Genomic DNA, 27,604 nt, shown 5'->3' on the forward strand with positions numbered 1-27,604 from the left:
CGGGTGGGCGCTGCACACATCCCTAGTGCTGCAGGGTCACAGGAAGCTGTGGGACAGTCACAGGAAAATGCCCCAGTGTCGGAGCTCCCTTTGCAGGGGCAAGGCAGGTGCCCTGTCTCACTGGCAAATGCTGCCAGGCTCTGAGCCCGGCTGTGCTGTGTGAGGGGGAGCACCCAGGGCAGCCCCCGGGGATCTCCCCTGCACCCTTGGTACAGGCAGATGCCCTTACAAAGAGGCCTGGGCCAGGCCGTGGACTCTTCTCGAGGGCCTCAGTAGGTATGTAAAGTCCCATTTAATTGGTTAACAGGTTAAACGTGATGTTGATTCAACTGACCGATTAAAGAGGGGGGATGGGCTGGCGGGAGTGGCCCCCCCAGGCAGAGTAGCCCCTGCCTGCAGTGGGCAGGGAGTTACTCCCGCTCCCACCGGTTAACCAGGAACTGGTAAGTATTACCCGGTAAGGGTGCTGTTTACAATGTAACCAGTTAAACATCCCTAGGCCCCAGGACTCACTGGGGCCAGGCTGGCCTGTGCCCGTTGTCCAGGTGAGCCTGGGCGGGATGAGTATCAAACTGTCACTCTGGATTTGCTGGTCCGGGAGCGTGGGGGCGGGAGAAGGCTCACAGCTGCCCCAGGGCGCTGAATGAGTGGAGGGGATGTGTCTGTTGCTCTGTCTCTCCTGTCCTCCCGCAGTACCCAGTGCCATGCTAGGAACCAGCTTACAAGCTCCCTCTGGACACGCCGTCGTTTGCTTTCATGCAAAAGTTGAATTTGACCCTGTACAGTTTCTGCCGGGCTGGGGAGCCACATGGCACTTGGCTGCTCACAGTGGGGATCTGAGCTCTCCTGCAGGGCAGGCAGAGTGGAGGTGGCCACAGCTCTGGGACTCCTCGCTAGGTCAGAGGACAGTGGAGTGTAGTGGCCCCGCTCGCCAGGGGTCTGCCTTTACACCCGAGGGATGTGAAATCAACCAGCTAAACCGCAGGAAGCCCTGCCCCTTCCGGCGCTGGAGTGGGGGGGGGGGGGAAACGCTCGCGCCACCTTCCCCTGCCCCTTCCGGCGCTGGAGTGGGGGGGGGGGGGAAACGCTCGCGCCACCTTCCCCTGCTCCTTCCGGCGCTGGAGTGGGGGGGGGGGGGAAACGCTCGCGCCACCTTCCCCTGCCCCTTCCGGCGCTGGAGTGGGGGGGGGGAAACGCTCGCGCCACCTTCTCTTCCCCAGGGGGTAGGGAAGTGAAAGTTTAGCCTCCGAGGGGGCTAGAGCAGCTCCCTGTCTCCGGAGGCAGAGGACTGCTTCAGCCCCTGGGGCCTGCCACAGGCAATGGCTGTTCTGACGTTCGGAGCAGCCTCTGTCCACGGGGGCCGGAGGTGCCCCGCAGGCGTCCCCACTTCCCTCTCTTTAATCGGTTAACCGGCTACACAATAGGTTTAACCAGTTATCCAATAAACTAGCTGTCTCTGTGGCTCTCCCGCTCACTGTTTGCACTAGCCCGTCCTGGGAGGGCAGGCTGCTCCAGCAGGGAGAGCATCATGTGGTGACCTACCGCCAGGCCTGAGCTCACCCCTTTGCTGTCAGCGTCTGCGCCGGCCCCTGCCCAGCTGGGTGCTTCCGAAGTGCTCCGGGGCCGGGGGGTGAGGAGGCTGCAGGAGGGGATGGCTGCTAGCAGCCCTGGAGGAAGGGAAGGCAAGCGAGGGCATCCTGAGCCTAGGGGAGTGGCCTCGGGGGATGGGGCATTTGCCTAGGTGGGAAGGAGGTGCCCAGGCTCCCCTGGGGGTTGAGGTGACAGATGCTCAGCTGCTGCAGTGATTGGGGGCCCCTAGACAGACACTCTGCCTCCCCCATGCGCTATCCGCACAAGCACACGCAGCGTCCAGGGAGTCAGTTGCTTGGCAGAGGCCCGTGGGCAGAGATGGTGGCCGAAGGTAGGGGCTCGGAGAGCTCAGCTGGGTCCTGATGAGAGATCTGCAAGGTGAGGCCCCTTGGCGGCAGAGGCTGTCGGGGAGGGGACCAGGTCTGGGAGTCGCCCAGTGTCTGTGAGCAGCCCTGCCATCGCTGCCCAGCTGTGCATTGCTGCTGCTGCCTGGTGCCGCCAGCAGCCTGACCTAACACTGGCACATGCACGCGCAGGGACCCTTCAGTTTCCCTCTGAAGCAGCCGGCCTGCTGGCTGACCTCTTCCTCCCCAGGCCGGTCTCAGTTGATTTCTTCCTGTACGACGGCGTCTGGCTCCTTGTTGCCGAGTGATGATGTCCTATTGATTTTCACACCCTGCGATAATGCTGGTTTACTGGTGTTATAACAATATCTCGCAGCCCCGGTGGAGATCTCTGTGTTGGGGCATTCTGCGTTTTCTCTGTGTAACTTTTTAATTTAGTAAACAGGCCCTGCAGTCCGAATATGGTTGGTTGTTGTCCTCCCTGCTTTGAAATGGGAGCAGGGAAAAGCCAAGCACCGGGACTAACTAGAAGGGGGGATGGTGCTGGCCCCACCCTGCTGTAGGCTAGTGCTTTCTTATGGCACTGGGCGTGGGGGGAGAGAGCCAGGAGGGCTGTCTGGTTTGAGGGGGGTGCATCGACAGATCGAAAGGGGCCATGTCTTGGTGCCACATTCTGTCCTGTCCACGTGCTTCCCTGGATGTGATCCTGATGCACTTCAAATGCTTGCGCGTACGAGTGGCCCCCAGGTCTGGGCAGCAGCTGGGGAGGAGGGGGTGTGCCCCCGCGGGAGCACAAGGGTTGCTGTGCTCTATCTGGTCCTAGAGCCGGATGCTGCTAGTGGTGTCTTGGAGGCGGGTGCTGAGACCGCTGTAACAGGCTCCCGTGCAGTAGCCCTGCCGGGGGCAGCTCTGTCTGTGGATTTGCGGACTTAGGGTTCCTCCTCTTTGCTGAGACAGGAGCAGTGTCTCCCTGGGGCGGTCCCCGGGAAACCCTGTAAGTTTTCTCTGTGCTGCCCAGACTGTCTACTCACCTTTGTGCCAGCTCTGGCAGGCGCAGGGCAGCAGTGGGCCATTGGTGGGCCACGCGATCAAAGCGGCTCTTTCGCCTCTGACTCTGCGCCGTAGTAACGGGAGCTGTGTCGGTTCTAGTCGGCCGCGGGAGACAGGTGGAGTCCCGAGGCTGTCCAGTTTCAGGAGCTGGCGGCTGCAAGGAGCTCTGAGAAGCTGCAATAGAAGATCTCAGAATCTGTTTTCTGGCTGGTATGTGTACTGCAGGATCACCTGCAAGTCCTGTTCATCGGCTGGCACCTCTCTTGCACTAGGGGGCTTCCAAGCCCCCCTCCTCAGGCTGCCATGAGCCGTTGGAGGCCTGTCTGGGAAGGGTGTTTGCAGGGTATCCAGATCCTGAGGAGCTGCATTTTACTGTGGCCACTGAGTGGGAATAGTCCAAGTGAGCCTCTGGCAATGAGAGCGGGAGTCCATGGGGGGACAGACCCATATAACTCCTGTGATGTCCAGGCTGCTTGATTTATTGCTACGCTACAGCTGGCCAAGGGGAGCAGAGCAACTGGGGTCTTCTCATCCCACCAGGAAATGGATACACTTGAGTGCATCCGCTCGTCTGTTGCGTCATGGGAGATGCCAGTCCGGGGGTTGCTGCTCATCGCTAGGACTCCACACAGGGCTGCCCCAGAGGCTCTGGCTCTCTTCCTAGCATCACTAACAGAGCTGTTGCCTGACTCAGTCATGGCACCCCCAAGATGGATTCTCTTGGCCATGAACCAACTCAACTGTCCAAGGCGGCCGTTGGCGGAGCTGGATGTATGGGAGCCCTGGGCTGGTGTGGCAGGGAGGTTCCCTGGTCAGAGGGAATCTTACTCAGATTGACACTATCTGTCCGATGCTCTCCTTGGGCTGTTGCAGTGCTCCCTGTGCCGAGAAGGGGCACGGCAGGGCACAAGTCAGCCACTATGGGGCACCAGCTGGTCCTGCTCTGTCCCAGTTCCACTCTGGCCCTGCCCCCAGCCCCAGACATGGCCACCTGCTCCCAGCCCCTTTCCTGGTAGCCTCCCCAGCTGCAGTTCTGGTCCTGACCATAGTGTCGCACTTAGCCACAGCTCTGCTTCTGCCCTGCCCCCTGGCCCTGCCCCCCAACCATAGATTGTTCAGGGGTAGGGGGACTGCAGACCAGGTAAGGGAGGAAGCAACCTAAAAAGCTTGGGGATCACTGAGCTATTGGGACCGTCTCTGACCGAAGTCTTAACATTCACTCTCAAAAACCCCAACAACCCCGCAAACCCACCACCACCTGAGGGGAAACAAAATGTCTCTCTGTGGTGAAGGGGTAAAATATTGGACAGTGCAAAACCACAGCAGTGGAAGCTACAACAGACTAGAAAACCAGCCTCTACAGCCATGACTGCTGTTGTAATGGGGACATTTGCCGGTATCAGACCAAATGGATGGTTCTAAAACTGCTGAGCTCTGTGAGTCTACTGGGAGGAGCCGGAGAATCAGATGGTACAACCAAGCTATTCTCCTCACCTAGCTTTCCCTTATGGGAGGGCTACTCAACTTTGGAAGCCACAATGATACTCTCAGCACATGCCGAGGGCCGCAACTTAAGTGTGGTTGCATATACATGCAAATAAATATGCAAATAGCTTCTTTCACACTGACAGGCATGAATACAAAGATGAAGGCAAGACTACACAACACACAGGCCCCATTTAAGTCAGTTCTGCTATTAATAAAACACAATATTTACCCGATTTCCACCCATAGGACAGCACTTTTAATGAGAAATTTCCAGGAATTTATCTACTAAAATGCATCTCCACAGAAGACCGTTCTATTGACTCCTGTTTTGTTTTGGCTCCTACCCGCAGGCTGTGCGTTGTGCCCTGCGTAAACCCAAACCTGCACCGCGGACCGCAAACAAATGGGCCGGGGGCCGCATGTGGCCTGTGGGCCACGTGTTGAGTAGCCCTGCCTTATGGCGTGTGCTTTCTTTCCCTCCCACCCCCCAGAAAAGGTATAACTGGTTGGCCCGGCAGTAGAGTACCTAGCTCCCATTGGCCCTTGGAAAAACCCAGCCTGAGTGGGCTCTGATGATTCTTGTGGTAGAAGTGACTTGTTATCCTGCCTGGATGCGAGAGGGAGTGGCTCTTTGGGGAGATGAGAGCTAGTGTGTGGGCTGAGTAGTCCTGAGGGAGGAGCCCCAGGGCAGTCAAGCTGGGGTAAGTAAACCATAGAGGTGCTAAGGTTCTGCTGGGCTTTGAGGTAGGATTATATTGGAAGTCATTTGGTTAATAAACCAGACCTGGTGGTGTGAAGGGGAGTTTATTATTGAGCAGGTGGATTTCTTGGATCTAATTAGGGATATACCTCCAGCTCCTAACAGATCCTGCGGGGCCTGATCCTGTGTGGAGCTCAGCACCCGGGCGCTTTCAGGGTCTTGGGATCAGACCTTTCGACAGCCAGATCTTTCTGTTTCACAGCTCAGCACTCCCGTGGCTCTGGTTTTCTGAGGCGCGGGAGAGCCTGTTTATTATTGCCCTGGTGCCTTCTGTCCCACTTTCTGTTTCTCAGGCAGACGCAGGATTTGAAAGCCAGCTCTCTCCCTGTGCACTGAGGCGTGGCGATGGGTTTCAGCCGTTAATAGTGTTTTCCGGCTCTGCATTCTTATTTTCAAAAATCTTCTGTTCAGTCAGGCGGAAACAAAAATTACCTTCCCGTAGCAGGTGGGCGCGCCGCGGCGGGGCTGTGTGTGCATGGAGAGACGGTGCTTTAGAAATGGAATGGGACCAGAGAACACAGGCTGCGTGTAAGGGGTGGGGAAGCCAGTGTGGGAATTGCTGTCATGGAGAGCACGGTGGACAGACGTTAAACCAGACAGAGGAGTTAATGGAAGGGCAAAGAACACGCCAGCAAACAGGTGTTTCTGACACTGGCCTTAACCGTAGCATTTGGATGCCATGCACTGCTCTCCACTCCAACAGGAATCGATGACTGTTTAAACCTTACATTAAGCACTTCTCTATCTTAATTGCCAGTTTAATTTTTTCCTCTCCATTGACACTCACCTTACTTAGTGCTGGGCCACAGACGGCTATTAAACAGGGTTCCATGCTGATGAGTGCTGTGCTGTGAAACATGCAGAGAAGTTAGATAAAGCCATAGTGAGGCTGTCTCTGGTGAGGCTGTGTTCTGATTTGATGGTGCTTGGGCCCTTTTGGGTCTTGAGCCATTTCTCAAGACCCACACAAGTGTCTGCCACAGGGTGGATTTCAACCTGGGACCTCTGTGTAGGAGTTTTTACCTACACTGAAAGCCAGCTGGGTGTCAGCATAGGCTGTAGAGCTCCTTTGTTCTTATCTCTGGCTGTGAGTGGTCTAAGTGCTCCCACATGGGACAATGAACTGCACCAGGTGTGTGGGTTACAAAAACATCCCATTAGCAGCCTTGGATCCTTGCTGCCAGTCTTGCCAGCGGGACTAAGAACTTCAATCAAACATCCCTTCCTGCTCTAGTGGGGAATCTTGCAGGTGAGTCCCATTGGTGGGGGAGGGTCAGGGACTCTTGCATTGCTGTGACCAGCCTTGCGTTTTGGTGTGGGGCTTTGTCAGGGTGGCACCTTTACCTCCATTCATGGACAGGTGATAAACCCCAGAAGGGTGGAAGGGGACTGGATTGAAGCTCTGGAGCAAAAGCAGGAAATTGGGGTCTGTAGCTGATGCCTGAAATTCCACCCGCAGTACACCTGCGAGTGGCTGTGCTCTGTGAAGCTGGATCTTGGCTTTGTCCGAATTAACCGGAGTGGGTTCAGACCCAAGGTTCTGATTAAGCCCTACGTGTCCTGTATAACCGTGGCCCTGTATCGCGATGTGTCCTTTTCTCTCTGTGGTACAACTGACGGTTTCTGTCTCGTGAGCGTTGCCATGTTGCGGTTTCTCTCTGCGTGTCTGCAGGAGCCAGCTTTCCTTCTGACACGGAATGTTTCCGGGCGAAGGATGCACGCTGGGTGCACTCTCTGCTGGGGAGTGTGCATGTTTTCATTCTTTCCCCTTAGTCTGCTAGGGACATCTAGACTGAAAAATGTGCTAAGCTGTTTGTGTGGAAGAAAACGGCAGCTTTTCAGCAGCCATTCACAATAGGGCTTTCAAGGGCCTACCTGAAAAAGTATTGAGACCTCCCTCTAGTGGCTCCAATGGAGCAATTAATTAATAAGCACCATTCCAAGAGCGGCAGTGGTCCAAAAGCTGAGAGGTAACTGAGCACAGAAACCTTGTTAATATTCCGGGGGAAGGAAAATCAATTTTTGACAAATGACATAAAGAACCGAGTCATTTGCAAAATAAACCCAGCTTCTCAGACAGTGCCAGGAGCAATGAAGAGTGGAGTATTAAAAACAATAAATAAACTATTGAAACAGGCACCAGAGACAGTCTCTCACGTTCCTAGATTAGCAACTGTCCCTCCCCAAACGGTGGATTCTGTGCTAGGGGACCCAGAGAAATGACCAGACTGTTCAAAAGAAATGCAGTTTGAGATACGGCTGGCGGCTCTTCCATCTAGTTTACCTGCGAGTGAAGGGATAAGCTTGCTGAATGGCTGGGAAATGAGAGAGCTGGTGTCTCTTACAGGGGAGAGGGGCCTTTGCTGGAACTGAATACAGAGGAGATCTGTTACTGAAACTGCTGGCCCCGGGCAGACCTGGTGGTTCTCTCTGTGCTCCCTCAATGCAGGCCTGGCCTCGCCTGTTGCTGGATGGATTGAGGCTGCTGTTGGCGTGAAATGGGAGTGTAGGCATCTCCCTTGCACAGAGAAGACAGGACTCTGTGGGAAATGACACGACGACGACCTGAAACAAGGCACCGTGGGCGTCCTGTTCTGCAAAGCTCTTGTGTTTCCAGGACCTGGTGGATGGAGCATTCTAGAGGCTTGTGTAGGTTTCTGGTACTTCATGTGTGTAGAGGTTCTTATCCCCCCCCAAAAAAGTAATTGCACTTACACCCTCGCCATGTCTGTCATGAAGATGGAAGACTGGATTCTCTTTGGACCCAATTCGCTGCCCTTTCTGCACACACAAATCTCACTGAAATCGATGAGTGTTTGGTGCATACAGGCCTTATGCAACCAGTCCTGCAGTCTGTAATCTAATGAGATACAAAGCCAAGGGTCCTGACTGCTTGTCATCATTAAAGACCTGTGACACTCCAGACCTGGGAGGTGGTAACCTGAATTGCCCAGCCAAATTCCCAACTGGGCGGCACACTATAGTGTGTCCCTTAATAGTACTGCCCTGCAGTATCAATTGGGTTCAGTGCATTTTGCTACATGCTCCAAACAGTTGCTGTGTCCCTATCCAGAAATGGCTGTTTTCAGTGATGGATGAATAATTCCTATAGTATGGAAACTTGAAGCATTTTGAAATCCTACAGGAGAGAGAGCGCTCTCACAACTAAGAGCAAAATTGGCTGAATAATGAAATTGGTGATTCACTAGCAATTTATTTGCCCACTGGGTAAAGAAGTCTACAGATGACTTCAGCCATCTCTCTACCTGCTGCAAGAATCAACACCTTTATTCATGATTAATTTTGCAGAAAAATATTACATCCAACAGGGACCTATAAAATGATGGGGACTAAATTAGCTGTTACCACTCAAGAGGGAGTTCTCTAAAAACATCCACTCAATGTTCAGCAGCAGTCAAAAAAGCAAACAGAATGTTAGGAAACACTAAAAAAGGGATAGCGAATAAGAGAGAATATTTTATTGCCTTTATATAAATCCATGATATGCCCACCTTTTGTCTCAAAAAGATATCTTAGCTTTGGAAAAAGTTCAGAAAACGGCAACAAAAATGATTAGGGGTATAGAACAGCTGCCATATAAAGAGAGACTTTTCATTTTAAAGGAGATTAAGTGGGGATATGATAGAGGTCTATAAAATCATGGCTGATGTGGAGAAAGTGAACAAGGAAAAGTTATTTACTTGTTCCCATAACATAAGAACTAGGAGTCACCAAATGAAATTAATAGGTAACAGGTTTAAAACAGACAAAAGGAAGTTTTTCTTCATACGGCGCACAGTCAACCTGTGGAACTCCTGGCCAGAGGATGTTGTGAAGGCCAGGACTTTAACAGGGCTCAAAAAAGAGCTAGAGAAATTCATTGAGGATGGTCGACCAATGCCCGTTAGCCAGGACTGGCAGCAATGGTGTTCCTAGTTTGTTTGTCAGAGACTGAGAATGGGCAACAGAGTATGGATCACGTGATGATCTGTTTGTTTCCTCTGGGGTTCCTGGCGTTGGCCGCTGTCGGTAGACAGGTTACTGGGTTAGATGGACCTTTGGTTTGACCCAGTTTGGCCGTTCTTATGAAAAACTTGACAAACATGCAGCCACGGAGGAGAAATAACTCCTGGAAGTCTGGGTTGGTGTGTTGCCTAGTAGCCTTTTGGATTGTAGTTTCCAGCTGGTCTTGCTCTCCTCTGCCTGAAGGGTAAATCTCTTCATAGGCGATTGAAATCGACAAGGGCTGGACTTGACCTGTCAGTTTCTATGTGACAGCTTCTGCTTCTTTTCCAGGCTGTCCTCCTCGCCCTCCCCTGCCTCCATCACCACCCTGATTCAATCAGAAATTGCCGTTGCATGAGACCACTACAGACCAGAGGGACTGCCTTTGTCTTGTTTGGCTTTCCCTACTTGTGGCTGTGCCGCATCTTCCCCTCCCCCCAAAAGCATATACATACCCCCCCTTTTGTAACACTGTCAGATCAGTTGGTATTAACTACGGAGCAGGCAGCTGTGCCTGTTGAGAGCCCTGGCAGAGGTTGATTATCCCTTCAGACCTTGATGTTTAAATCCTGTATTGAAAGAGGGAGTTCAGCAAAGTAAAGGAACGCTATAATAGCCCAAATTATCAGGGTGGTGTGGGAGCTGTGCTCTGTGCAGTTATGCATATCCATGGGCTGGCGGATGGAGAGCTTTCCCGGCTTGCCTGTGCTTCTGGTGTACCGCGAGCTTCGGATGCAAAGAAGTTCTTGCCTCCCAGCAAGAAATTGGAACTGAGCTGCTCCTCCAGGCTATATCTGTCCTGAAGATGCAGGACTTTGTTCTCCAGAGTGGGGAGGCTGGCCTGGGTTTCTTAAGTATCTCTGCTGGAGAAATGAGGCCCAGTGGGCTTGTGGCTGGGGCACTGAACTGGGATCCAGGACATCTCAGTTACATTCTCTGTTCTGCGGGTTTCCAGGTGACACTGGGCAGATGGCTGACTCTGTCTGCAGTTCAGTTCCCTGTTTATAAAATGGGGCTCATGGTACTTCCATCCTCTGCCCCTTTACCTGTGGTTTAGATTGCAGTGTCTTTGGGGCAGGGATTGTGTCTCACTAGGATTCCCAGCTTTGGTTGAGCATATTCCTGGAGGATTTGTCGCATGACATAATCGTCAATTAAAGCTTATGTTTTAATTCTGGGAGGCTCCGGGACGCTCCTCGCCCTGTGTCTCGCTCGGTGTCAGTAAAGCAGTGGTCTCCATGGGACCGTCTTGTAGGGAATCCTGCAGTGAGCTGGGGAATCTGCCTGTACTAGTTACGGGTTCTGAGCGATGCTGAAGCTGTTCTTTGAAATGTGCCCGTGCGAGCGTGGAAGCCACGTGTAGCACACACCACCAGGCAAGGGGCAGTGCAGTCGTTGAACTCGGTGCCTGTGCTCCACACTGAACAGCGAGTCTGCTCAGGAGGGCGTCCAAACTGCGAAAGTGGTTGGTGGAATGGGGGAGAGGGAAAGTCCCCAGAAGGAAAGAGGAACTAAGCAGGATATAAAAGGGTTCCGAAGGGGATTGCTCTAGGATGGACGGGGGACTGTGGCAGGAAGGGGGAAGAGACCGGTAGCTTTCGTAGCAGGCTAACTGCAGGGCCAGCTGGAAGTCCCACTGATCCCAGCCCAAAGAATGCTTCAGGTGGCAGAGAGAACGTCGGCAAAGAAATGTATGCAGGATTTGTTATAGCTCTTGCTACTAAGTAAAGAGCAGTGGTGTTTAGAATTGTGTGTGTGTGTGTGTGTGTGTGTGTGTGTGACACACCCACACCCACACACTATGCCCCTGAAGAGGCAAGATGCAGGGGTGGCCCAAATCCAGACTGCTACATGCTTTTGAATGGGCCACAACATCTTTTTATTTACTCATTATTATCAGAATTGTGCCTGGTTTTGCATTTTGCTCTGGAGTCTGGACCTTGATGCTAGCTTGACCTAGAAATGGATGCCCCCGGTAAGCTAGGGAAGGGTCGTCATTGGTCTCGGGAGCTGGCCTGCAGGGTCGCAGCTCTACGTGCACCACAAGCGTGTGCCTAGGAACCTCAAGTCAGGGCAGTGTCTGAACTCGTACGTGGGCTTCGGTTCTCAGCTCCCCTCCCGGCAGCCCGAGAGGCAGCGCTCAGCCAGGTCTCTGGTAAGTCCATTCACCAATACCAGCACCTGGCACTGGCCGGGCCCAGAGCCGAGGAACAAAACGTTCCACTTCGATGAAGGCTGTAAGTCTCAGGTCGAAGCCGCAGTCTCTGAAGACACTTCCCAGCAGGTGGCTTTGGGGAATGTGGCACCAAGAGCTGCTTCCCTTCCCTGCACCCTTCAGCTGCTGAACGGTCCTCGTGCCCGAGTGGGGACCTGCCTCTTCTGCTGCTGACCGAGGCCCCTGGTCCAGCGGTTTCAGAGGAGTGGCCGTGGCCGGCAGTGTGGCAGGCGGGAGTGCGAGTCCAGCCTCGCGGTGGTGGGACCGTGTGGAAGGGGCTGCTGCTCGTTCCTCTGCGGTTGTGTGGGCAGGAGACAGGAGTGAGCAGAATGCAGGGATGGGGCCCAGGCGTGTGTGTCCGAGGCTAACGGAAAGGGCCCTCTAGTCACTCCTGAGTCTGCTTCTGCCTGCCTGGGCTAATGGGCCGTGCTTTTAGCACAGGCGTGGACGCCACTTGGAGCCTTTTGGTCACCCGGCCTTACCTGGCCACATTCAAGCTGTGGTTTGCAGCCTGGTGTGCTGGGAACATTGTGTGTTCACAGCCAGGAGCCCTGGAGCTGGCCTTGTGTGCATACAGGGTGCAGCCCTAGGCTTGGAATCTGTCAGCAGCACTGTGTCCATGGCAGCCAGCCCAGCTGGGTAGCCATTCAGGCCCCTGGGCATGTGTTTTACAAGCACCTTTGTGTACCCCCCAGTGTCTGAGGAACCCTGGCTCCATTGCCTGGAGAGGAGATCCCACATGTGGTGCAGTGGCAACCTTGCGCAGCCTGATTGTGCCTAGTAAAGATGGGTTGTCACTCCCTGGGCATCACTGGGACAGCGTGTCATCCCGACCCCAGAGCCATGCCAGAGTCACGCCGGTGGCAAGTCCCCGCGATGATGGGCAGGCTCTGATTTAATCCACCCTCAGGCAGGTGTCTGCCTGAGCTGAGGGGCCCAAGGAATCGTCCAGGAAAAGCCAAACCATGTGATTACCTGCCCTGGCACCCTTGCAACATAGGGCAGGTAAGGGGGGGCCAGAATGTAGGGAGGTTGGGGGGCTCCTCCAGTGGCACAGTGGATAAGGTACCCAACTTCAGAGGCAGAGGTGGAGGATTCAAGCCCCGCCCTCAACCAGCATGAACCAGGCTGGTCCAGTTGAGTCCAAAACCCCCCATCCTTTGCCAGGCAGCAGGATGCTGCCACTAGCCTCCTCCATTCTTTGTGACCCTCCTAGCCAGTTCTGGTTTGGGCTTTGGTCAGGGGCTCAGCAGCACAGTTTCTGATTTCATCTCAGCTGGTCTGCCCAGCCCCAGGGATCACAACTGCAGGAAGGTTCAATAGTGCTCCCCAAGGCTGACTTTTCAGCAGGGGGGGGGCAGCAGATGGAACAGCCCCTGCTCTGCGCTGTTATGGCTGGTGAACACTGGGTGTTCTGCCTCTCCAGGGAGTATTCTGGGGGCTGCAGGGAGGGGACGCCTTCCTCTGCCTGAGTCCGCCGGAGGGGGAGGACTGAGGACTGTGACAGGGGAGGGGAGTAGACTTGGCCACAGAGCAAGTCTATAGCACAGGTGGGTCTTGACTCTCCAGCGTGGTGCTGCTGACTGCTGGTGTTTGAAGCTGTTAGATGGGGTTACAAATTACCAGCATTTAAAAACTGTGGACTTGGCATCTTTTCATTCGCCTTCTGCTTTCTGAGCAGTCAGTCATGTTGTTAAGCTTTACCTTGTGTCCTTGAAGAGTGGATTTATTTTTTTTAAAGACAATTGAAATGATGTGAGAATCACATGACTCCAGGAGGTGGTGCTTTAAGGAAAGCAAGACAACTTGTGAGATTTACAAAACAAACTCACAGAAAAAGAAACCCTGGGAGAATTGGCTGTACTGCAACCTCCCCCGCTCTAACCACTAGACCCTGCTGTTTTGTCTTATGCGCTGTTGTTGTATCTGATTGCCTTCCAGAAGGGCACATACTGGTGAGGTAACATCTGTCTCGTGCAGCAGAGTGGTGCACGTGGGGCTGTGCAGAGCTGTTGCTGTAGGTCAGGGGACGGGCTGCACTGTCTGAAAAGGCAGGTCCAGGAAATGTGCCATACAAGTGGGGAGGTTTGTGATGATCCTTAGTCCCCGCACTGGCCCTCGGTTTTCCCTCCATAGATTGGCTCCGAAAGAGTGTGACCCTGGAAGGAGGGTGGCTCAGGACATGCAGTGGCGGGAGGACTCTTCCAGCCAGGCCTCGTGTTGGGCAGCCCCCGCGCCTCCCGTGCCGACGGTGAAGGTGGGGATGCCCAGGGACTGAGGGGCTCTGCTGGTTTTCCAGGCCTGGTTTGGCGTCTCGCCGCAGCTCTCGGTTTCCTCTCGCTTCGCCCACTGAGCCAATCTGCAACGTCTGCTGCCTTCCTGTGGGCTGGAGCCATCAGCTGCACTGACTGCATCAATTGAGTCCCTTCCCTGCATCGCCTTGACAGCTCGCGGAGCCCGACAGAGTGTCCTGTGTTGCAGGGCCTGAAAACACAGACATCAATAGACTGTCACTGCGGCTCTGCCCCTGTAATTTATTGACATGGGGAATCTCTGCTCACAGCCAGGCTCCTGCCTCGCTTGTGTCTCTCATTTGGGTGGCTTGGCCAAGGCCCAGCCAAGCGCTTGGCCTGTGGGGTGGAAATGCAGACAGGCGGCAGTGAAAACCCCTTTCCCATCCAGCCCCATAGCACAGGGCCAGCGGGTCATGGCGTGTGCAGTGAGCGGAGAGGTGTCGCTGCCATGCACTGCTGAGTTGGAATGACTGGGGGGGAGGGGGCTGGATAATCTGTGGCCAGTAGCAGCCCTGCTAGTTCAGCGGGTTTAGAGCAGGGCTGTGGAGGGGCCAGCCCCCTCTCCTCGGTGCAGCACACACAAGGGGTGATTCCCTTCCTGAGCTTCGCCTTTAGTCCTGTGCAATCAAGCCCTACGGTAGAGACCGAAACCTGAGCTTTTGCTCCCGCTCAGCTGGCTGCGCTCAGGGTTTCTCCCTGTAGTTCCTCCTCCTGGTTCTCTCTCATGGGGGAGAGAGGGAACCTTGTCCTCCCTTGACTGGCCGAGGCAGACCTGCCTACTCTGACAGCTGAGGTGCAGCCGGTGAATAACTCTGCACCTTTCCGCGAGCCCGAGCTGGACTCCTGGCTGCAGGGTAACTGACTCTGGTGCTTTGGGCCAATGAAACCTCCTGGTTCAGGAGCTTTTGGCTGTGGGGATCAGGAAGGAATCTTCTAGCCTGTGTGAGCAGCATTACGCGATTGGCCAGATGGATTGTTGATTTCCCAAGTAAAGCGCCTTCCTCTGTGGGCAAGCTCCTGTATGAGGCCCAGTGGCCTAAGCTAAGCTTTTGTCACGGACAGGTCACAGGCCATAAAGAAAAAGTCTTGGGTGCCCATGACCTCTCCCTGAAGCTGCTGGGGCTGGCTGGGAGCTGCAACTCTCAGCCACTTTGGGCTGACGTCAGGAAATCCAGGACCTTTGCAAGGCCCAGGACAAATCGTAGCTTTTACAATGGCTCTTGCTGGCGGTGACTCAGTGGCTTATCCAAGATATGCTTGGCTGGGTGCACAGACTCTGGCGACCAGCTGGGAGAATTCTCTGTGGCAGGGAGTGGCTAGGATCTGTCAGCAGAGGGAAGGAGGCTGGTGAGTGGCAGCACCAGTCAGGCAGCACTTCCGGGAGGTCCCGGATGTGGAGGAGACAGAGACACCATCAAGTAGAGTCTCTCTTGGTCTTGCCAACAGCTGAGAGCATCCTGAAGGCCGATGTTGCTCCAGCTGTGTTTGCATTTCATAGAATCATAGAACTGGAAGAGACCTCAGAAGGTCATCAAGTCCAGCCCCCTGCTCTAGGTAGGACCAATCCCAACTAAATCAACCCGGCCAGGGCTTTGTCAAGCCGAGACTTAAACACTTCTAGGGATGGAGACTCCACTACTTCCCTAGGGAACCCATTCCAGTGCTTCCCCACCCTCCTAGGGAAATAGATTTTCCTAATATCCAATCTGGACCTCTCCCACCACAACTTGAGACCTTTGCTCCTTGTTCTGCCATCTGTCACTACTGAGAACAGCCTCTCTCCATCCTCTTTGGAACCTCCCTTCAGGAAGGTGAAGGCTGCTATCAAATCCCCCCTCACTCTTCGCTTCTGCAGACTAAACAGACCCAAGTCCCTCAGCCTCTCCTCATAAGTCATGTGCTCCAGCCCCCTAAACATTTTGGTTGCCCTCCGCTGGACCCTCTCCAGTGCGTCCACATCCTTTTTGTAGTGGGGGGCCAGAATGGGACACAATATTCAGCTTTGGTGAGGCCACAGCTGGAGTAAAGGGGAATAATATGACATCTCTGGATCTGCTGGCAATGCTCCTCTTAATGCAACCTAATATGCCATTAGGCTTCTTGGCTACAAGGGCACACTGTTGACTCACCTCCAGCTTCTCATCCATTGTAACCCCCAGGTCCTTTTCTGCAGAACTACTACTTAACTGGTTGGTCCCCAGCTTGTAACTATGCTTGGGATTCTTCCGTCCCAAGTGCAGGACTCTACATTTGTCCTTGTTGAACTTCATCAGATTTCTTGTGGCCCAATCCTCCAATTTGTCTAAGTCACTCTGGACCCTATCTCTGCCCTTAAGCGTATCTACCTCTCCCCTAGCTTAGTGTCATCTGCAAACTTACTGAGGGTGCAATCTATCCCCTCATCCAGGTCATTAATAAAGATATTGAACAAAACCGGTTCTAGAACCGAACCTTGGGGCACTCCGCTAGAAACTGACCGCCATCCTGACATCGAGCCGTTGATCACTACCCGCTGGGCCCGGCCTTCTAGCCATCTTTCTACCCATCCTACCGTCCATTTATCCAATCCACATTCCCTTAACTTGCTGGCAAAAATATTGTAGGAGACTGTATCAAAAGCCTTGCTAACGTCAAAGTATATCACATCCACTGACTTTCCCATGTCCACCAAGCCAGTTACCTCATCATAGAAGCTAATCAGATTGGTCAGGCACGACTTGCCCTTTGTGAATCCATGCCGACTATTCCTGATCACTTCCCTCTCATCCAAGTGCCTCAAAATGGATTCCTTAAGGATCCCTTCCATGATTTTTCCAGGAACCGAGGTAAGACTGACCAGCCTATAATTCCCTGGATCGTCCTTCTTCCCTTTTTTGAAGATGGGCACTACATTTGCCTTTTTCCAATCATCTGGGATTTCTCCCGATTTCCACGATTTTTCAAAGATAATGGCCAAAGGCTCCTCAGTGACATTCGCCAACTCCCTCAGTACCCTCGGACTGGGTACACAGTCCGGACCCATGGATTTGTGTACGTTTCGCTTTTCTAAATAGTTCCTAAACTGTTCTTTACCCACCACGGGCTGTCCATCTTCATCCCATCTGGCGCTTCCTTCGGCTCACACGGAGCCGTGCTGCCCTGCTCGCGGTCACATGGCTTTCGGGTTCTCCTACTCCAGCGCAAGGCTGGGCATCTGCACTTCCAGCCCAGGAGGGGAGACTGCACTGAAAGTCCTGCTGACTTCCCATCGGGCCCTGGGTTTCAGAATCTGGATTTAAAACCAAAGCCCTAGGCTGGATACTGCCATGCAGACCCTGGGGCGGGACAGGCTCCTTGCAGCAGAGCGAGGGGGAACTGCTGCTGCCTTGACAGCAAAGAATCAAATACTCCCTGTTGGCCATGATTGATGCCAGCAACGCAAGGTCCTCAGCCAGAGCATGGCCCCTCCCTGGCTTCTCCAGAATCGCACTGATTCCCCTGGGCTTGGGGAGGGAGTTGGGCGCGAGAGGGACTCTGGGGTGCGGGTCTGAGTCGTGGGGCTACTGCAGCTCCCAGGTCCCTGTGACCCCTAGGCACAGAAAGGCTCTGAGCACTGCCCTTGTGCCCGCAGGCACCTCCCCTGTAGCTCCCATTGGTTGTGGTCCCTGGCCAATGGGAGTTGGGGGGCCGGCACTCAAGCAGGGGCAGCCTGTGGCGCCTCCCTGCTCCTAGAGGCTGCAGGGACCTGGTGGCTGCATCCAGGGCAGGTAGGGAGCCTGCCTTAGCCTAGGACCCTCGCTGTGCTGCAAACCAGCCTTCAGACAGGCCAGTCAGTGGTGCTGACTGGAGCCGCCAGGGTCCCTTTTGGACCAGGTGTTCAGAGCTGCAGAGCTTTCAACAGCCGCAAGCCGGATCATGCCCCTCTAGTGACCCGGGATCTCTGATTATGTTCTAGGCATGTCCCTGGACCGGGCTGTGGGCCGGGCCCCTGGCCAGATAAGCTGCCAATCTACAAGCGATCTAGGTATGGGTGGTTTGACCTCGTTTGTGGACGAGCAGGATTGGGTCCCTCCAGCACTGACCCAGAGCTTCACCCTTAACCCCCCGCAGAGATTTCTGGGGGCAAAAAAGGTTCATTAACCCCCTCTTCCCCCCACTTTGTCCTTGCTGTGCTCACTGGGGTGGAGCCCTGGTCCTGGGAGGTGGCTGCTCTCTGCGTGCCCCACTTGGCTGGACTGGGGGAACCCGGAGAGCATGCCTGTTCTTGTGAGATGTTGCAGGCACGGGACTCGTCTCCCTGCGCCATCCCCATCCCTTGGGACTCTTGGAGCTAGCCTGCCCAGAGCGCTAGGAGAGAACTGCAGGAGAGCAGCGGGTGGAGGAAGTTCTGCTCAGCTAAAACACCCCCCGTGATGGAGTACTGGGGCGCATCTCTGAACAGTGGAGGGGGATTTTGGCTGCTCCCTGCAGCTGAAGCAGCTTTGGTCTCTGCCACAGCAGGGTGAATCGCTTGCTGGCCGTTGTTGTGGAGATGTGAGAGTCGGGGGGCCTCAGTCTGGTGGCAGGGGATGGGGAAGCCCCTGATTCCCTCAGGTATCGTGGGGAGAGCAGGTGGCTGTGGCACCTGATGCTACATGGAGATGGGGAGAGGAGACTAAGCCCCTGCACCAGAGTAACTCTTCCGGGGTATCGCTGGGGCCCTGCTGGGTCTCTTCCGCCCCCCTTGGGGCAGAGAACGAAGGGATCGGGGTGTGGAATCCACTTTGCCCTTGCACTCAGGATCCGCTCACATGCGCCATGTCACTCATTGCTGGGCGCACTCAGACCTAGTGGCTGCGATTACCTGAGGGCTTATGTCCCAGCCATAGACCTGGCCTGGCCTAGTTTGGGATTTGCTCCCTCCTCTTCCCCTAATTGGCATCAGAGTGACTCAGCGCTTCCAGCATGGGGCCGCGAGCAGCCATCTCCCCTAGCCCCTGCACATGCACACCTTGGGGCTCGCACTGCCTCCCCTCGCCACCGTGACCAAAGCGCACGCTCGTGGCAGAGCAGAACCAAAGGGTTCCCCAAATTCCTGCGGCAGAGAGCTCCCACGCCTTCCAGGCTTGTTAATTCCTACCTGGTAAGGAATCCTCCAGGGATCAGCTCTGCTCCCGCCCCCATACGCAGCCTGAATGAAAATGAGCTTCAGGGAAGACGTTAATGAAGCAAGGGTGAAATCAGCTGAAGCTGATGGGAGTTTGTCACTGACGTCAGTGGGGTCAAGCTGTCACTTGCTGCCTGTAGGGATTTGAACCCGGGGCTTCTTGTTCTGAGAGTGCGGGAATTTGATCCAGTCACTGAGGGCTCTATACAGCGCCTAGCACAATGGGGCGCTGAGCTTGGCTGAGCGCTACGGTCGTACAAACAGTTAATACTAACAGGAGTGAGTCACTCAGCTCAACAGGTCTCTGAGTAGCCAGTCTCCCTCCCCTCCCCCACCACACACACACCCCTGGATCTTGCCCATATACACCCCTAGTTCTTGGACCAGCCTTGCCAGTGGCCAAAGCTAAAATGCGTGTGGGAGAGCAAACCAGCATGGTTATGGGCACATGTCTTAGGGCAGTGAAAGGCTGCAGAGATTGCACGAGGGAGCTAGTGGGTGTGGAGGCAGCTGGCAGAGCCGGTGTTGCTTTCCAAAACTCTGCTTGGCCCCGGTTGGTCGTCTTCCCTCTGCACCCCCCTGAATTATTTAGCTCACACACTGAGGCAAATTGATAGCAGGTGTCTAATCTGGAAGGTGATTTTGTTCCTTTGATTTCTGTGCTGGCTGAGCCCCATCGCGTCGCCTGCTCGCTCCCTACAGACAGGCTGGCTTGGGATGGCAGGACCGGGGAGCCTAGAGAGAGCAGGTCAAATCCACTCTCCTCCCATCCTAGCTTTATACTAAGGAGCCACCTTGCAGGGCTCTGGCGCGGCCTCGTCCCAGCTTCCTGTGAGAGCTGCAAAGACCAGAGCTGCTGACCCACAGCAGCAGCCGCAGCGCTAGCACTTGCAAATGGATCCTGCTGTGGTGCACATCCAGGGGTGGGCATGAAAATGTGCCACTGCCCTCTGGTGGATGGAATCTGAACAGCAGTGGTGTGTCCTAGCCCCTCTCCTACTGGCAGCTCATGGTGATTCTCCTTCGGGGCCTGGGCCTTTGGAGCAGCAGCACGAGTTCTATCCCTGCTGCTTGCATGAGGGTCTGAGCTGCCGTGCTCTGCCCGCAGTCCAGTAGCCCTGGCCTCGGGGTTTGGGAGGAGTCATGAGGAGGACTGGGAAGTGGGGTGGCTGTAGGAGGGCGATGGGGAAGAAGCCGTGGGTCCCCTGGTTCAATTGCTGGGAAAGGGGATGTGGTGGCTTCTCTTGTCTCGTTCCCTCTGGGGGCAGAGGCTACTGGGGTTGCCAGAGCAGTTGCCCTCTGAGCTCGTGCTCACAGATCCACCCCCTCTGAGGCTGCCTGCGGCCAGCTCCCCTCCTGGCGACCCAGAGCAGCAGCGGGGGGAGCCTGGAGCCGGAGCGGTGCCGTTTGGAAATGCAAACCATGCTGCTTTACATATTGAAAGGACATAAATAACCCAGTGTAGCCTGGCTCACGGCTCCGGAAGGGCCCTCGCTGTGCCGGCACGTGTTCAATCACGGAGAACTGAGCCCCGCTGCGCAAGCTTTATTGCTTCTCACACATTCCATCGCTCCCAGCCACCGCCCCGACGGGGAAAGCTCCTTCCCGAGAGTTCTCTTTCTGTGCAAACCAGGGCCTGGTCTCGGTTACTGAGGCAAAACTCGCCCCAGGCCTGCTGCTTCTCCAGTCAAGCTGGGGGTCTTAATTCTTTTAAAAAATTAAAATTAATGGAGATTGCCTGTCCCCTGGAACGGACCTTGAAAGGTCATTGAGTCCAGTTCGCTGCCTTCACAGCAGGACCAAGTAACATCCCTGACCAATTTTTGCCCCAAATTGGCCTCTGCAAGGATTGAACTCATAACTCTGGGATTAACAGACCAATGCTCAAACCACTGAGCTATTCCTCCCCCAATGCCAGGTAGGGAGGGTCAAGGAGCTTAGAATTTAAATCAAAAAGCAAAATGTGGGAGGGGTGACTTTCTGAAGTGAGGAGGCTTGGTCTGTTCTGGGGGGAGGGAGGGAGCTGTTAGCGCTTCCCCACTGGGACCATGGTGCTGCTCTCTGATTAAGACGTTTGCCAGCATAACTGTCGGGCACGTGCCTTGTACTGACGTGGCTTATTTCGCTCCCCAAATTGGAGAAAGCTCCTGGAGCCATAAGCACTGTGGCAGGTGCAACGTCTCAACGGCAGGGGATATTTGCTGGGCTGGTGAAAGTGCAGTTTTGCTGTGTCTGCACTAGGGGCTTCTGTCAGCACAGCTCCGTCGCTGAGGGGTCGCCCCTCTTCGCAGCCATGGCTGACCGAGCTATTCTGTAGCAGTGACCTGGCCGAAGCTGTGTGGCCTTAGCTACACTTGGTTCAGTGGGCAAGGCATTGGAGTCAGAGCTAGGAGACCTGGATTCTAGTTCCAGCTTTGCCCTCAACCTGCTGTGTGACCCTGGGCAAGTCACTTAACTTCTGTGCCTCTGTTTCCTTTGCCACCTTGTGGCATTTAGAGTCTCCGCTCTTTAAAGCAGGGACTCTCGCCAAATGTTTGAACAGATGTGGTGTGGCGGGACATTTCCAGCCGCTACTGTGCTATTCCTTTTCATTGTGGGGAAGGCACGGGGCACGTGTTTCCCGGCTCGGCCGTGCACTTCCTGGGTGACCTTGGGCCAGGGCCCTGCCCTCTCTGTCTTGCTTTCCCCCGCTGAAAAAGGGACCGACAGAGTTTACTTGTGTGGTGCTTGAGGCGTGCTGAGTGAGGCTGTCTTCTGCATGGGGACTGCAAGGGTGGTTTGGTTTAGTGTGTCTGTCCCCACCCGAGTTAGCTCAGAGAAGGAGGGGACCATAGACCTGGAAAGGCAGGAAGAGCCACATGGCACCCAAGCAACGGGCCAGCTGGTCTGACAGTGCCCTTCAGAGGGCAGCACAGCCTTCCCACAATGCATCTCTTTCTGCAGGCGCTGTCACTCCACCCTGCCATGCTCCCTGCAGCCGCTCTCCTTGTTCGGCCCCATGCTCGTTGGAGCTGTTTGGATTCCCAGGCCACACGGGGCATGTACTCCTCTGCCCCTCAGTGAGTTTCTGCTGGCCGGACTAGTAGGACATCTCTAGCTCTCATCTAGCATGGGTCAGATGAGTCCCAGCGCCTTACAGAGGCAGCCAGTATCATTAACCCTATTTTACAGATGGAGAAACTGAGGCACAGACTGCCCATTGCTTGTCCAAGGCCACTCAGCAGACCAGTGGGAGCTGAAACTAGAACCCAGGTCTCTTAAATCCCAGTCCGGGGCACAACCCACTTGGACAAGCAAGGAATTCACCTGGCTTGGAGACACCCAGGCCAGATGGGGCTTTGGTGTCCAAATCGCTCTCTCCTGTATCTGGACCCATGGCACCGTCCGGATGATGCTTGAGGAAGTGAGTCTCCCTTTACCCATTTGCTGGAGGGGCTGAGACCCGATAGACTCGACCTAGGTGCTATTTGAGTGTGAGCAGATGGTAGCATGGCCTCCATAGCGTCCCTACGGTATCCCAGTGCTGCACTAGGACGTGTCACAATAGGCCTACGTCGTGGTGCTGAGCTAATGCTGGCCCCAGCAGCTGCTGTATGTTAATGATCTGCCTCATGCTGGATGCAGTCCAGGGCCAAAGCTTAATTAAACATGGGGCCTTGTGGGGGCAGGAGGGTCTGCACCCCATGCCCCTCATAGTCTGGCATCAGCTGCTCAGAGCTGGCTGTGTCTCAGGTGGGCATCTGGTCAGGTGATAACCAATGGTTCTGGGACAGGTGCTGTGTGTTTGGAGGGGGAGGCGGTGGGATGTTAATTGAATGGTTAATTATTAAAGCAGTTTCATTGCAGGTTAGCTGACTTGTTGTAGCCCCTGCCTAGCCTGGCCTGACCACCTCCGGCTGGGAAGCTTGATGAAAAGAGCAACCATCCCCTTGTGGAAAACTGGGTGATGGGACCTGAACTCTTTGCACAGAAACCTGGATTCTTGGGTCCGGAGCTCTTTAAAGAGACAGGCTCGCTTTCTTAGAGGTCTAACCTGTGTTGTTGACTGGCCTTAAAATTATTGTGCTCACGGGGGGCCTGGTTCCTGGATTCTCTCTGAGTGTGTCTGTCCATCTCTTTTGTCTGAAGAGGGTGATCACCTGGTGCCTATGACTGTGCTCTCCGAGCACTAGAACCAAGAATAGCTAGGTCTTGGTTTTTAAAGCTGCTGTTCTATAGCCAATAGAAACAATCAGATGGGCAAAGCTACTGAATGTTGCAGCAGCCATCCTATGTGATGTCACTTCCTGAAGGAATGTTGCTGGGTTGGGACTTCCTGGATTGCCATGCTGTCCAGAGTTGGTAGTGTAGTAGGTTTGAGTAGTTGAAATGTCCAGATCCTGCCCTCCTACTCTGGAACTTTTCTTTGGCCCATCCCCATTTTAAGCAATTACTAAAATATTCTATAGTAAAAACTCACAGCACCGCCGGGCTATATTATGAGCTGCAGTATTCAGCATTGCCAATCCAAGCATTCAAATAATTGTGAATGATGATTCCAAAAATTAAAATCACGAGACCTTGCAAAACTGAGTGTTCAGACTACCACAGATACTCTATTAGATGAGTACTGGAAAGCGAATCCCGCTAGTAGTATTTTTAATAAAGTTTCATCACCAAAAGCCTGATTCCTTGTTTAAAAAGCCCTACAGTGATATGCTCCCCAGCACTGCAGATTTGATACTGCACTATGTCAGATCATGAATCGGTGATGATTTTGTATCACAATCTCCTGTTATCCTTGCTCAGGAATTGGATCCCTCTTGTTCTTGGAGCTGTACACGCATACACAACCAAAGTATGGGCCCTTGCCCTTCCTAAAGGGTGCTCTTTAAAAGGCGAGAGGAAGGAATTTATGACTTCTCCTGTAGTTGCTAATAGGCCTATATTGTTCCTCTTAGTCTTGCATTTGCAAATGCTAAGGTTATCAGGGATAAGTGACTTATTATGCAAATCCTCTCTCTTAATATCTGGCTGTTCTCCCATTGGAATCACATTGGCTAAACCCCATGAATTATAGGAGCTGCTAATGTTTACACATTAGCTTCTTTGGCTAATATACGCGGCTTCAAGTTGCAAATTGATGTTTCGTACAGCTGAGCAAATTATTTTTCTATTAAATACAATATTTAAAATGATTTGGAAAAGCAAAACAAACTAATGGCAAGAATTTTAATCTAGCCACTTTTCTAATCAGCTTATATCAGCTGCTGAAAACCCGTCATTTTTAAAATATGTCTATGCTGCAAAAGTACTTATTGTAACCTGCATATATCTATATAGATGTCAGTCCTTGTGTATGTAAGTTGCCATCCAAGGATCTTAATGCATGCCATAAATATTAAGCTAATCAAGCCTCTTCCCTCCCTAGATCTGGCTTTGTCAATATGAGGATTGTGTCTGCGTTAAGAGATCTGCTGGCATAGGGATGTCAGACCAGGGTGTGAAAGAGGTGTGATTTGTGACCAACAGAGCCATGACAGCAAAGTCTCTAGTGTAAATGCAGTGTACACCAGGGAAAGTGCCTTTCACGGTATCACTTGTTTGACTTGTGCACCAGGGGCTGGAATAAGCGATGAGCACAATTTTGGCAGCATTGGCTACAGCCACACTGAGAAGCGCATTTCTAGCCTGGCAAAGCTCTCTTAGTATGGACAGTGGCGTCTTGGCCCCAGTTGTGGAGCCTCCAGCACAGAATAAATAATAGCAACAAGCCTTCGTGCATTTCCCCCGTCAAGTCAAGTCAGTTTAACTTGATTGACCTCACTCCCCCCGTTCCAGAGGAGCCACAGGCTAGCTCTTTGCTACTTGCAAGGAGTGTTGGCATGGCAGGATAGATAGCTCCCTGGACATTAAAGCCTAGAGAAGGTGAAGCACTGTGGTTCCTCCATCCATGTAGTAAGTTGAGGGGGTCAGAGTCCTAGGGGAGCAGGGTTTTTTAATGATTAACCATCTTTTTTGAAATGGGTCAGAAACAGCGAATTTAATACTAGTGATCTTACTGGTAGACTGCTAGGAGCACGTAGTGACTGCTGCTGAGAGCAGGGCACTGTGGTGCTTGGTGCTGTATGTTTGGGGGTACACACCTGCACACACATGGTCAAAGACTGCCCTTGCCCGGAGGCGCTTCCCGTCTGCATGGGGGAGATGAACGCAGGGAAAACAGGCAGCGAGTTGGGAAGGGTCTCGTGCAGAGCTAGGAGTAGAAGCTGTGTTCGTGAAGGTAGGTGAAGAAGTGCTGCTGCTCCCCATCCCATCGCAGCAGGGCAAGTGGCAGAGGCAGCACCCCAAGCCTGGGGAGGGGCGCTGAAGGCTGCAGGAAGGGAGGCAGGCCCCCTCTCTCTTGGCTGGGTGATGGAGCCTGCTGTTGCGGTTGCAGAGCTTGGGGCGGGGGAGGGGGGCAATGATCCTACTGGAGTGAGTTTGTTGATTTTTAGGGCCAGAAAATTTTGATGATCTAGTCCCTGTGTGACCAGGCCAGGGAATCTCACCCAGGAGGCCTGGCCTGGGCACAGGAAAATCGGACCAGGAGGGATTGCTGCAGCAGCAATGGAGAGTGTGGATAGAGCAGAAGGGCAGAGCCATCTTGGGTTCTGTTCTTCACTCTGCCACTGCCTCGCTGTGGCCTTGGGCAACTCCCTTCATTTGTGTGTGAGCTCACTGCTCTGCAGCCAGGCTAGCCCTTGTCTTCAGACTCGCTTAGCGCGCTGGAGGCACTAGGTGAAGAATACTCGTTATTGCCTTGTCTTGCAAGCCCATCAGCTCTCACAGGCCAGCGGCGAACACTTCAATGGCTCAGCTGCAAGGAGCCTCCAGGGCTGGGATAACGGGCGCTGCAGGTCGGCAGTGAGGTACACTGACCCAGTGGTAGGGGGGGCGGTTGTGGATTGGGATTGTGGTGCATCAGCTGAGCGATCCCAGGGCACAGCTTGGGGGTGGAATAGCAGGGGGAGTAGCTGGCTAGGTCTGTGTGAAGGACCCTTTTGCCCTCTGCTGCCTGCCTTTGCCCCCGGGGGGCTATGGATGAATTTGCCAGGAGGCAAAGAGCCTTGGGAGGGATGCACCGTCGTGGCCGGCTGCTGCCTGAGCCTTCTCAGCAGCGTCCCGTCTAGGAGCAGTTGGGGCTGGCCGCTCTGCTGTACGTACTGTGGGGTTCAGTCTGCCAGTGACCCGCCGCATTGTCAGCGTCTTCAGCCTCCCAGCCTAGGCAGTTCTCAGCTTTCTGGGGGCTGTGCTCAATTAACAGGGGGCGGGGGATTCAGGCTTCAGCAGCAGGTCCGATGAAAAGTGAGTTCAATGTAACTAGTAATTACAGCCTGGGAAGAAAGACCTGGATCCCTGGCTTTCTGCTCTGCAGAGGGGCCCTTACGGGGTCTCGTGAGAGCTGCTCTGAGCACGTGTTCAAGACCCGCCGTTCAATACAGGACGCTCTCTGCTGCCAATGGGCATTTCGAGTCCTGATGCCTTGGGAAATGCTGCAGAAGGTCTGGCACCCAGACCCCGTGCTCTGTGCCCCTCCTCTGGGGTCCTAGCCCCGCCCCTTACCGCGGGTGGTTTGGAGCTGGGATCCTGCCCGGCTCCAGTTCCTGATCAGTAAGCGGAACATGATCGCCCCGCCCCACATACCGAGGCTGGAAGGTGTCAGCCCACTCCCCTTGGGGTGGTGCTCCGTCCCCTCTGGGGAGGCTGGGTTATCTGAGACTAGTGAGCAGGCTCCCGCCATGGTGGAGAGTGCTGGGCTTTTAGCCCAGTCAGAAGTGGCTGCAGGAACCCACCCAGGGCTTTTGTCTTGCTTGCATGTGAAAAAAGCTGCCATCCTGGATTTAGCCGTTGCCTGATGCACCTGGGTTAAAAGCCTCCGGTTTCCAGCGCGAGACAAAACCCTCTTTTCACGGGAGCTCTGGGCAATGGCAGGCTACCACCAAGCCCTGCCCAGGAGGTAGATGGAAACCCAGAGGCTGGCCTGTCTTTGCCAGATCAGGGCCGGGTGATGCTGCTGGAGCCCAGCAGAGCTGAGAGCTGCATGGGTGGGTGAGCAGCCCAGCCCGGCAGCGTGTCCCGTTTCCTAAGAGCTTCTGTTCATCTGCCATGTTTGGAACCAGCCTCAGAGGCCTTGTAAATGTCAGAGTAGTTCGATGGGGTCGTTAGTATTTATTTATTCCGGTTTTTAAAGTACATCTGGAGAGCCCCTAAAGTGCTGTGATTGCATCTGCTGAAAATTACATGTTATGTCACAAACACCGGCAAAGATCTGCCCGAAGCCAGCTCACTGCATGTCTCCTCCGCGCCTGATGGGGGGAGAGTGGCCTGGCCGCCGAGGCGGGGCTCTGGCCGATCGAGTCAGGGAGCGAGTTCCCCGCCTGGCGACCCTTCCCAGAGAATACGCCACCCCGGTGGCAGCTCCCTCTCCTCAGGATCGCAGCAGCTCCCACTCAGCCCGTGAGCGAGGGGCCGGTGGATGAAATGAGGAGGCGGAAGCCGATCAAAGGAACTGTGTTTTGTTGGCACAACATGATTAGATGGTAGAACTGGTTGCCCCGGGAGAGCGGTGTGGTTAAGAGCGTAAAAGGGAATGGCTGTGTGCACAGGAGCCGGGCACGTCCAGCGCTGACAAGTTTTGGAAGGGGTGTCTGATGTTTGGGGTGTCAGCCAAACGCCAGCTCATAGGTCTCTCCCTGGTCTCTGTCGGGGAAG

The 27,604-nt window shown here is 54.2% G+C and overlaps 1 protein-coding gene and 1 long non-coding RNA gene across 3 annotated transcripts in view; both read left to right on the top strand.

Annotated features, from left to right (window-relative positions):
• PTPRU (protein tyrosine phosphatase receptor type U) overlaps positions 1-27,604 on the top strand; it is a 271,696-nt gene that overhangs the window by 28,722 nt on the left and 215,370 nt on the right. The window lies entirely within an intron of this gene.
• LOC142819892 (uncharacterized) lies at positions 1,106-22,941 on the top strand. Its single transcript, XR_012897573.1, has 2 exons — positions 1,106-22,603; positions 22,718-22,941. It is a non-coding gene; the product is annotated as an uncharacterized LOC142819892 (long non-coding RNA).

This window comes from Pelodiscus sinensis, chromosome 25 (genome assembly GCF_049634645.1).
Source record: "Pelodiscus sinensis isolate JC-2024 chromosome 25, ASM4963464v1, whole genome shotgun sequence".
Lineage (NCBI taxonomy): Eukaryota > Metazoa > Chordata > Testudines > Trionychidae > Pelodiscus > Pelodiscus sinensis.